A 12,706-nucleotide genomic window follows, 5' to 3' on the forward strand; every position below is an offset into this window, starting at 1 on the left:
CATTTTGAGAAAGACCCTCTGAATCATCCTCAGGTCACATCATTGTTGGTCTGATAGGATCAGAAAGGCAAGGCCCTGCCACTGTGGGAGATCACAATCTGTTTGTGACTTGTTGCACTAGCTGTTGTTGCGGTTGCTGCCGGGCAGCTAAATCCTGGATCAGCTGCTGCTGCGGTGTAACCATCTGCTGGAGGTGTTGTTGGTGTTGGGCATTCTGCTCTGCCATCTGTTACAGCAGTTGATCCATGTCCCTGCTGCTGGGGATGCATTTCTTAGGTTTTGTTTTTTGTTTAAAGTCCTGACCTGCTCCCTTCTCCAGCGGCTAGATCAATGTCCACATTCTCCACCAAGTTTGTACGGTTGTGCCCCCTTGTGGCCCCTCCATGGGGCCTGATGCGCTGCATCCGAGAGTGATAAAGGAGTTGGCGGATGTGATTGCAGAGCCATGGGCCATTATCTTTGAAAACTCATGGTGATCGGGGAAGGTCCCAGATGACTGGAAAAAGGATAGTGTAGTGCCCATCTTTAAAAAAGGGAAGGAGGAGGATCATGGGAACTACAGGCCAGTCAGCCTCACCTCAGTCCCTGGAAAAATCATGGAGCAGGTCCTCAAGGAATCAATTCTGAAGTACTTAGAGGAGAGGAAAGTGATCAGGAACAGTCAGCATGGATTCACCAAGGGCAAGTTATGCCTGACTAATCTAATTGCCTTCTGTGATGAGATAATTGGCTCTGTGGATGAGGGGAAAGCAGTGGACGTGTTATTCCTTGACTTTAGCAAAGCTTTTGACACGGTCTCCCACAGTATTCTTGTCAGCACGTTAAAGAAGTATGGGCTGGATGAATGGACTATAAGGTGGATAGAAAGCTGGCTAGATTGTCGGGCTCAATGGGTAGTGATCAATGGCTCCATGTCTAGTTGGCAGCTGGTATCAAGTGGAGTGTCCCAGGGGTTGGTCCTGGGGCCGGTTTTGTTCAATATCTTCATTAATGATCTGGAGGATGGCATGGATTGCACCCTCAGCAAGTTTGCAGATGGCACTAAACTGGGAGAAGAGGTAGATACGCTGGAGGGTAGGGATAGAATACAGAAGGACTTAGACAAATTGGATGATTGGGCCAAAAGAAATCTGATGAGGTTCAACAAGGACAAGTGCAGAGTCCTGCACTTAGGATGGAAGAATCCCATGCACCGCTACAGGCTGGGGACCGAATAGCTAGGTAGCAGTTCTACAGAAAAGGACATAGGGGTTACGGTGGACGAGAAGCTGGATATGAGTCAACAGTGTGCCCTTGTTGCCAAGAAGGCCAATGGCATTTTGGGATGTATAAGTAGGGGCATTGACAGCAGATCGAGGGACGTGATCATTCCCCTCTGTTCAGCATTGGTGAGGCCTCATCTGAAGTACTGTGTCCAGTTTTGGGCCCCACATTAGAAGAAGGATGTGAAAAAATTGGAAAGCGTCCAGTGGAGGGCAACAAAAATGATTAGGGGACTGGAACACATGAATTATGAGGAGAGGCTGAGGGAACTGGGCTTGTTTAGTCTGCGGACGAGAAGAATGAGTCGGGATTTGATAGCTGCTTTCAACTACCTGAAAGGGGGTTCCAAAGAGGATGGATCTAGACTGTTCTCAGTGGTAGCAGATGACAGAACAAGGAGTAATGGTCTCAAGTTGCAGTGGGGGAGGTCTAGGTTGGATATTAGGAAAAACTTTTTCACTAGGAGGGTGGTGAAACACTGGAATGCGTTACCTAGGGAGGTGGTGGAATCTCCTTCCTTTGAAGTTTTTAAGGCCTGGCTTGACAAAGCCCTGGCTGGGATGGTTTAGTTGGGGATTGGTCCTGCTTTGAGCAGGGGGTTGGACTAGATGACCTCCTGAGGTCCCTTCCAACCCTGATATTCTATGATTCTATGATCAGGCATAACTTCACCGCTGCGGGTCCCCAACTGTTGGGTGTTACCCCCCACCAATCTAGTGCCATAGTGCCTTAGCCTTCTGGCGAAGGCATTCTAGAGTCCTACTCCTTCCGCAGTGATCGAGTCCAAAACAAAAAGGAAAACAGTGAACTAAAAATCAGGGTCATCTGAGGATTTGTCAACAGGACCCTGCTTTTCTGCTCTGTGTTTGTCTCCATCTGGGTAGTCCCTTCTTCTCCATCTGCCTGGGCCTAGTCATTCCCATCCACCAAATGGCTCTACAGATCTTGTGTACACCCTATTACTCTCTTCTTCCATTTCATCTGCCAGCAACTTCTCTACACCTGTCAGCGAGTATACAGGCTTCAAGCCAGTCCATCTGCTTTTACTCCTGCCATAACTGGACCAAGTCCATTTGCTTCTAATGTGGTGAAAGGCTGGAAGAGTGCTAGGCATGCATATGCAGTCGATGAAATATGAATGAAAAGTTAGAGGCAAAATTAAGACTCCTTTTAAAACAAAAAGACAGTCAAGCCTCTGAATGCATCCGATGAAGTGAGCTGTAGCTCACAAAAGCTTATGCTCAAATAAATGTGTTAGTCTCGAAGGTACCACAAGTCCTCCTTTTCTTTTTGCAGATGCAGACTAACACGGCTGCTACTCTGAAACCTTTAGTCAAGCCTCTGTTTTTTACATGGTTGTAGAAAAATCCATTTAATGAACTAGAAGGCCATGGCAGAGCTTTCCCATAGATGGCAACTGAGTAACCGAGCCCAATGCCACCTTAAGATGACTTATAATTGTTATAAAGTCAGATTTTACGCCCTGTTGTAGGCTCCCCAGGATCACCTCTGTGCTGCTGAAGTTAATGGAACATGGCACAGTGCAGGGTTTGTCGCAGCATATGCTACTACAATACTGAAGCCTTATTTTGGACACATTCTTTAAGACAAGATTTGACCTTATTCTAAATATTCATTTTAGGAGGACTGCTTCCGTCAGAGACGGATGGACTTCCTCCTCAAATATGAAGTCTAAATTACAGTAATTTAACATTTAAGGCAGCAACTGTGTAGGAGTCAAATATCACTCATTTAATATTAAGAAAGTTACCGAGTCCAGTATCTACACTCACACTTTGCATTTAAGCTAAAACGATAGTTATGATTGTAGGATAACTAAAATGTCCAGGGAAACTCCCTTCTGTAAGCACACACTGTATGTGGCTGGCATTATTAAATTATTCATGTAAAGATAATCACTTTAGATCTTCAGTCCCCAGCCAGCTCACATTTAGGAAAGATGGGCACTTCTCCCACTGCCTTTAGAGAGCAGAAGCCAAGTAACTGTAAGAGTTTTGTTCTTACTGTTTCCTTGTGCTCCCCCATCACCTGTTGGCTATCATTTTGTACTTAGATTGTAAACTATTTGGGGTAGGACCCGTGATGTTTTGGGATTCATACCAGACCAGTGAGGGGTTGTGTCACCATTTGCCCTGCAGCCCAAGGTGCTCACAGCCCAGACACCAACAGCTGGCATACATGCATGCAGATCACACCCTGGCTTCCACTGTCCAGTTGCTATTTTCAGAGTGACTCCAATACCACCCAGTCCTGAATTTCCCCAAAATTGTCTCCCTGCGACATCCAGCCCTTGGACACTCACAGAAGTAATGAAATACCCTGCTCCTTTAAAGAGCAACTTGTTATCTTGACTGGAGCTAAAAATCAGTTCAATCAAAGCATTGGATTGGTTCAGATAAAAGTAAAACAGGTTTTAAGGGAGTTCACGTGTAAGGGATAGAGATAGAAAGGGTTACAAACAAACAAAGTAAAACTACTCTTGCTAATGGCTATGACCTAACTTAAGCTGCTGTCTTTGTTCAAGGTGGTTTCTTCACCAATTTTCCTTTTCCAGCAGTGGCTGACTAGCTCTTAGTCGCCCCACAGTGTCCAAGGTGCTGCTTTTCCTTGTCTCCTTATGTGAAGGATAATGTAGGGGTTCACTCCTCCGCTCTTTGAAATGTATTCTTCTGAAATGTATCCCCAGATAGAGTTCCTTTTCCCTGCTGGGTGCGAACACCACGCTGTCTTCTTCCCACTGGTAATTTTCACAATGCAAATGATCTCTTCCTGCAACCTCCAATACAAAGGAATAACCCACTGAATTTGGTCACACCTGGTTTCAGGTGCTGGCATCTTTCCTTTGGAGAAAACCGGTTTATCAACTTCCCCCTGACTTACCTGGTTTAAACACAATTTAATCACCTATTTCCGGCATATTATCTATAAAGTCCGTTGTGGGTTTGCCATGCATGCATCATGCAAGAATATTAATGATCAGTGAGTTATTAGTTTTCCAATGATACATTACATGCCACGTTTTGGTTATAGATTATGACAACAGTGTGTTAGATGTAGTGAGTATGTCTGGCCTGAATAAAAGTTGCTTACATAGCGTAGTGAACCACCACTGGGCTTGTGCCCGTTTTGCTCTGCCAAAACTGCATGTCTAACTGCCCCTCTTGTGTCCTTTCTTATTCTTTCTTCCATATGGTCCTGTGGGTTTAGAGCAGTGGTTCTCAACCAGGGGTACATGTATGCAGACGTCTTCCAGGAGGTACATCAACAACTCATCTAGATATTCGCCTAGTTTTACAACAGGCTACATAAAAAGCACTAGCGAAGTCAGGACAAACTAAAATTTCATACAGACAATAACTTGTTTATACTGCTCTATCCACTCTACCCTGAAATGCAAGTGCAGTATTTATATTCCAGTTGATTGATTTAAGAATTATATGGTAAAAATGAGAAAGTCAGCCATTGTTCAGTACTACTGCGCTGTGATACTTCTGTATTTTTATGTCTGATTTTGTAAGCAAGTAGTTTTTAAGTGAGGTGAAACTTGGGGGTACGCAAGACAAATCGGACTCCTGAAAAGGGTACAGTCGTCTAGAAAGGTTGAGAGACACTTTTTTCGAGCCCTTTCCGAAGCTGATCTGCCTGCACATTCTTCTTGCAAACACTTTCTTCTGAGAGGCTACATGCCCAAATTATCCTCTCAAAGTATTTACAAATTATAAATATTTGGGGGGGGGGGAAGATACATACTTAACATCACTATTCATTCATCTGCTTTTGGTACATCCTATTTGCTGTCCCTTGTCTAGTCACTGGCTGTTTAGAGTGTGCAACCTCTAGGGCAAGGACCATCTTAACTTAGCTATATGGACAGTACCAAGCACAGTTTGGGTGGGTTTTTTATAAATAAGAAAATACATTTACATTTACGGATCTCTGGCTTTCACCGCCTTTTGAATTTGAGTTCAAATAAGACTAGAACACGTGTTTCAAAGCTGCAGCATTCTCCACAGAAGGTAAGTACTCCAGCAGTTAGGCTGTGTACAGTAGAAGTCGCAGAGATAGATGGGCAATGAGACTGTTGTGCCAGGAAACAAGAGAAAGAATTGAGTTTCCCTTACCTGCCTGCTTTAGGTGGATGAAGTTAGAATTTGCCTGCAGAAGTCCAAACTGGCCAGCAGAGGGCTTATGAGAAATGTACTAATTCCTGATTCTTTACAGTGCATTTGTAAGAAAAGTGTGATACATTTATAGTAACGTTTTTCACATTTTAATTAGATACGATATGCATCTTTTAGGTGCAAATGCAAACATCCGTTCATAAAGCTGAACTTAAACACTGCTTTCTAGCTAAATACGGAGTTTTATGACCAAAATTAAAGAAAGGAGGATGAAGATGAAAGTTAGATTTCTATCAGGCATTTAAAAAATAAATATTAAAAGGGCTACACACCGTATGATTTTGCACACCCTTTTCTTCTCTTCATACCTTTCCTGTTATTGCTACAATCCACTTCCTCCTCTCACTGTCCCTATCTTTTAGGAAAAATATGGCCATGGAGCAGTTCTGTTAAGACACTCGCCAATTGCAGTCTTGTTCCTATAATAAACTCACAAGGCCCATGGATATGAAATAAGAATTTTCCTTTTATTGGCTTTAGCTTTGCCCATCTTTTCCTTTACATTTATTTTCCTAAGATCAACTTCAGTTCAACATCCACTTTTCAGGGAGGTGCTATTTTTACAGCTAGGCAGATTAAGGTGCATGGAAGCTAAGCTACCAGATAAGGAAAATGCCATGATAGCATGTGGCTTCTAACCAAGCTTTCACTGTGAGCAAAAATTGCCTTTTTATTTGGCCATTGTTGCACCAGAGTGAATTTAAAGTAACTCCAGCTGAGTTAAAGTCTCTTTGCACCAAATTGTATTACAAAAATTGTTTAGCTCATATTGCTCCTGACTTATAAGGTAGTCTCCAGGGCATGGAGTCCAGAAATGGCCCATATGGCTTTGGAAATGCCAATATTTGCTGCCAGATGACTACCAGACCCTACTGTGTATTTTACATCATACCATAAATATTACTGCTGTGTTTCCATTCCATGCCGCTCTGGAAGCAGAAGTACCAAATGACAGTGATGTAGTTCTCAGAACGGTTCCAGTACAATTTGTAAACAAGAGACTTGAAAACTGAAACCTCATTCTTAGAGCTCATCCATTCAGGAAACTGAACCCTATTGTATATCCAATCAAAATGAACCAACATGACTTGTATTTCGAATGCTGACTACACACTGCCGCCTAAGACCTTCCTGGGTCACTTTTAAGAGTTCTTCATAAAAACATTCACCAAGTAATTTCTAACAAATGCATTCAATAAAACAGTGAAAAGTCATGACCCTTATAGAATTCAACTGGAATTCTGGAGTCTTTTTGATCCTGTTAGCTTTTCTAGAGGTTTTTGGAACTGGCATAGAATTTAAAAGAGAATTATACCCCTGCTATAGCATTCTATAGGAAGATTCAAAGCACCAGTGAAAGGGTATCCTTCTCTATTGAATTCTGCAGGTTTTTAGAGCGTGACAGGATCCCCGGGGTGCAACCTGGGGCCATGAGACTGCTGTGCCCCCTTAACTCTCCAGTCTGGGCTGTCTCTCACAACGCTTTGCTAGTGACAAGCAGCAAGCCCCTCCAGGTGCTGTTATCACTCAGCACAACCACATGTGGAGTCCCCACACCCAGCTAGATTGCATGAATGCTCCCAGAGCCAAGCACGAATCACACAGAGAAAGGCACCAGCCTAATCCCCCCAGCTCCCAACCTTGTACCTCAGGAATATAACATCTTGCACTGCTCAAGACAAGCAGTGCAAATTTATTAATTGGCTCACCACTTCATCAGTGGAACGTGGATAGATGCCTGAACTATTTGGTAAGGGTGAAGTTACAGTAAAGATAAAGAGTTAAACAAAGTTATTGACTACAAAAGATAGATTTTAAGTGATTATAAGTGATAAGCAAAAAGTCAGAGTTACTTACCAAAGAAAAAGAAAATATAAGCAGTCAGTCTAAACTCGCAACCCTATAAGACTGGGCAACATCTAGATTAAGCAGTTTTTCTCACCCCACTGGCTACTGCAGTTCATAGTACACAGGTTTCACCCCTGAAACCTGGGCCAGTCCCTTCTGTTGGAGACTTCAGTCTTCTCAGTGTCCTTGTTACTGGCAGCGTAGGTAGGGGAAAGATAAAGGCCAAGCACGGGGCCCCTGTGTTCTGTTTTATACACTTAGTCTGTGTGCTTGGAGAATACAAGTCCAGGGCCAACCATGTCTGGTGGGCATTGCTGAGTCCACATGCAAGGTTGAACAATTCCCCTGGTGTGGCCTTATGCAGGTGAGTCATTGAATTGTATCTCCCTTGCTGGATAATGGCTGTTGATGGTTGTTTGACACCTGCCCGGGCATTGGTTATTTTCCTTGCTGTTGTCTCTGGGGAGATAATATCTGGCTGATTCCCCAACTTACAGCATGTGTGACTGACAACCATACAACACAATCTCATAACTTCATGTGCACTAATGATATATATATTTAGATAGAACAGTGACTTTCTGCAGATCCTAACCTTTCCCCGATACCATACATGGCATGCTTTATATGCAAGATCACAATTATATACAAATGAGGAACACGGAGGTTACAGGGTGCTCCCCCGAGGTACAGAGTGTCACACAGAGTTCCTTATATAAAATCCTGTTACATAGAACCCTGAATAATTCTCTGAAAACATCCTCTCAGTGTGCAGCAGCAGTCAAAAAAGGTAACAGAAACCATTAGAAAAGGGATAGATAATAAAACAGTGAATATCATAATGCCACTATATAAGTCCATAGTACACCCACACCTTGAATATTACGTGCAGGTCTGGTCACCCCATCTCAAAAAAGATATTTTAGAATATATCTTGGAAAAGACAGAAAAGGGCAACAAAATAGATGAGGGGTATGTGTTAGAGAGCTTATTCCTTCACTCTCTCACTTCCCTGGTCCTTCTCACATGAACAGAGAGCAACAATACCCGAAGTCCGAAGGTGCAAACAATTCGATGTTTATTGGGGTGAACTTCCAGCAAGCTTAAATACAAGTTCCTTTTCCTTATTTCCGAATCCCAACTTACTTCCTGTTTGCCCCTAATTTATATAGTAATATTCTTAGCTATACCTTAACCAATCATTCTACTAAAATTTAACTAACCAATCCTAACATATTGTAACATGATTATGTAACCAATTATATCCCACCACCTTAATTAGTTTACACCCAGCAAAATTAATTATACAGCAGACAGGAACAATCACAGAACCAGACAGAGATTATACAGACAAACAATAGCAAAGTGGGAACTATAATGGCAAGACAATACAGAAGTGAGGATTTCACGTCCCAGTATTGATAAGTGAGTTCTTGCCAGACAGGATGCTATCAAACTAAGTTTTCTTTTACATTTTCCAGGCACTTCCCTTTCTCTGGAGCTGATAGGCACTATCAGGACAGGATTGTATTCCTAACAGCCCAATAGCACCTTCTTTCCATGTGACTACTTTGGAATGTGAGGATGTGACCGGTCGCTTCCCAGCTTATGGCTGCCTCTGTCGCTTAGCCAAAGGCCTTAGCCTAAGAACAGGGCCCCAGACTGTCACAGTAAGAGAAGGACCTTACATTGGCAGACAGTGATTTTGATTCTTTCTTTTATACCTCTAACTAGCCAAGTGATAAGAATACACCTAAATTCTTAAAGTACAGGCCTTTACAGACAGGCCTGAATATCTATATCGTAACAGTATGGAACAGCTTCCATACAAGGAGAGATAAAAAAGACCGGGGCTGCTCAATTTAGAAAAGAGACGCCTAAACGGGGGATATGATAGCGGGCTATAAAATCCTGAATGGTGTGGAGAAAGTGATTATCTACCCCTTCACATAACACAAGGACCAGGGTTCACCCAATGAAATTGGTAGCAGATTTAAAACAAACAAAAGGAAGTACTTGTTCACACAATACAAAGTCAACCCGTAGAACTCGTTGCCGGGGATGTTGTGAAGGCCAATATCATATCTAATTCTTTTTTGAACCCAGATACCTTCATGTGTTGGACTAGATTGATAACTGGTATATTTCTGATATGGGAAATGTAAGAAAGAGTGACTCCACAGCAGACCCCAGAATTTGGTCTGACCATTAGAAAGAAATATGCATCGGATGAAGTGAGCTGTAGCTCACGAAAGCTTATGCTCAAATAAATTGGTTAGTCTCTAAGGTGCCACAAGTCCTCCTTTTCTTTTCGCGAATACAGATTAACATGGCTGCTACTCTGAAACCAGAAAGAAATAGGTTTCTCAGCCACCCTGCTGAGTCTATGTCGACTGAAATTGCCTGTCAGTTTTACAAGGTCACTGTGAACTGTAGAAGCACATCCAGAGACAAAGAGATTGTTCCAAAAGTAACAAGCTAACAGCTGTCCTTTTTGGTTGGTACAACTTTGTTTTCCTGACCTCTGGAATAAGATGTGTGAACCCCCCACCCTTGCATGCTTATCTTGTTCATTTCCTTTTAGATATAATAAGTGGGATGAATAGACTTATTGAAGTCTGCCACGTCCCACTGATTTTAGAATGGTTATGTTAAAGGATGGGTAGATGATAAAATGCAGATGTAACAGGATATACATTGGCGTGCGAGTGTGATTGTATCCATGTATGTATGATTGAATGAAGAATGAAAGATTAAAGGTTGAGGTGCCAGCCTTAAAATAAGACTGTTTGGCTGAAGAATACAGTGGACGAGATAGCCCGATAACCCTGAGGGCATACTTGCCCCAAGGACAGGAAGGCCAAAGAACAAGATAACAACATACTGACATTCTGTCATTGCTGTGCCATCTGCATGATTGACTATCACCTCAAACGTGAGAACAGTGATTGACTATCACTTCAAACATGAGAACAGCATGATGAAGCAAACCCTGTAAACTTGTATGATGATAAATCCCTATGAAAACAGACCCTGAAGACTTTGGGTCTGATTCTGCAAACCAACCTCCAGGAGCATTGGATGTGCATCTGACAAGGCCCTGCTCCACCCTCGTGTCCAGGCCACCTGGCCAGTGACTTGGCATGAGCAACTCCTAGGCTGGTAACTATAGCAACTTTTCAGAACTTGTGTGGCTATGTGTGTGTGAGTGAATGAGATGTTATAGTGATAACTGATTGCTTACTCTGATTCTTTCTGTATTCACAATAAATGTGGCATTTTGCCTTATTCCCTTTAATAAGATCCTGCTGTTTTTTATTTTCTTGGTATAACACATGGAGGATAGGTCCATCAATGGCTACTAGCCAAGATGGTCAGGGACAACCCTATCCTCTGGCTCTCCCTAAACCTCTGACTGCCAGAAGCTGAGACTGGACCACTGGGGATGGATCACTTGATATTTGTTCTGTTCTATTCATTCCCTCTGAAACACCTGGCATTGGCCACTGTTGGAAGACAGGATATTGGGCTAGATGGTCCACTGGCCTGACCCAGTATGGTCATTCTTATGTTCATTTCTGTGGAATGCTGTTGGATCGTTCCAATGGAATTCTACGGTTCTTTTCCATATGGGGAACAAAGATGCTAAATTAAACCAAAAACAAATAATTCACTACAAGTTAACTAGTCAGCTTTTGCGAGGTGGACATCCCCTAGGAACAACTGAGCTGAGACCAACTGAATTTCACATACATCTTCTGTATAGTAAAGACTGTTAGTTACTATTGTACTGTCCTATATCTGAGCCTATGAGCGAGAGGCGAAAGCTTTCTGTATCCTGGGCCAGTATTGATCCCCTGAGCAAGCATTTCATTTCCAGTTAGTGCTTCAATAGAGAGAGACTCAGGGGAATGCAGCACCCTTCAAGATAAATGTTGATTTAATTCCTCTTGTTAAGGAGAGGCTATTAGTTAAGTACCAGCATGCTCAGCACTGTACGGGACACAGACAGTACAAGGAGCTTACACTGACCAGCTGGAAGGTCATTGCAACAGGGAGTGGGAGCCTTTCCTTTGGACTGGGAAAGGATGCACTTATGTTGTCCGCACAGAGGAAGTAAAGCAGCCACTCATGCTGTGAAGACCTTAGGAGAAGATGGTGGGAAAACAAAGCTTCCCCAGGAAGAAGACAGCTGCACACACTGGGTGGATGTATGCTTGTATGGAAGGGGAGACAGTTTATAGGAAAAAAAGAATGGAATCTGGATTATTTCCACAGGGGCATGACCACACGCTGGGCCAGTTTAAGTGAACCTAGGTGAGTGACACTAAGCTGGTGTTTCACACAGAGCTCCCATGCAGCAACCGGGAATTTGGAGTCTCATCCTGGAAAGGCTGAGCACGTGCCCCCACAAGAGAGGAGATCTGCCTTTTTCTGGGAGACAAAAGCGTCTGCCGGAGATGGGGAGGTGAACTTGGAACCCTTTGCTTCCTGGTACCTTTTACTGATGGCAGACTGGTCATTTCCTCCTGGGCTGGACTTTCTACTCTAGTTCCATTATGTGTCCCTGGGATTTTGGAACAGGGGCAAGACAGATTCTCTCCTCCTCTCAATCCTTGCTCATAGATCCAAGAATTTATCCTCCGTTTCCAAAGCCTTTGACAGTGTCGAGTAGCTGAGCCAAATCACCAGCTTCTTCCAGAGGCAGACGCTAGGATGTGGCTGACAATACCCTCTCACCTCCAGGAGGCAGCAGCTGCGGCTTTTCATGCTTGACTCCATTTTTACGTTTAGGAGGGGCTGAGGGAGAAACAAGGGGGTGGGGGGTGGAATGAGGATGACAACTGGCCTTCCCTGTACAGACTGAACCTTCAGCTTCCCTGCAGTGGGATATAGTCACCATCCTCTGAAGGAGGTAGGTTCTAAACATTTACAACCCACTGTGCCCTGTGTACTGGTGATTTGCACCTGTACAGATGTGCTGCACTGGCAAAAAGATAAGCTGTATTGGTGTAAACCTAAGCTGATAACATCCCAAAGTAAACTGTATCAGCATAAACTCTGGGCAGCATGTCCCCATTAGGGGGTTGCAGCAGCTAACTACATCAGTGGAAATTTCCTTAAAGTAGACAGGGGCTTAGAGAGGGTCCTGGGAAAGCTGAGGTTCTGAAAGGCCTCTTTCCCTTTCACACCGTCACAAAAGCTGCTATTGAAACCAGCAGCCTCGTTTAATACATTGGGGAGAAATCTGTGGTTTACTGTTAGTTTGGAAAGTTCCCTAAACCAACATCATACCCCAAACACATTTGGTTCTGTCATTAGGAGCAGGAGAGTAAGCTTGTGAAAAAGACCCCCCCCCCAACACTGCTACTTTAAAAAGCAAACAGACAATA

The sequence above is a fragment of the Lepidochelys kempii genome, chromosome 6 (genome assembly GCF_965140285.1).
Source record: "Lepidochelys kempii isolate rLepKem1 chromosome 6, rLepKem1.hap1, whole genome shotgun sequence".
NCBI lineage: Eukaryota > Metazoa > Chordata > Testudines > Cheloniidae > Lepidochelys > Lepidochelys kempii.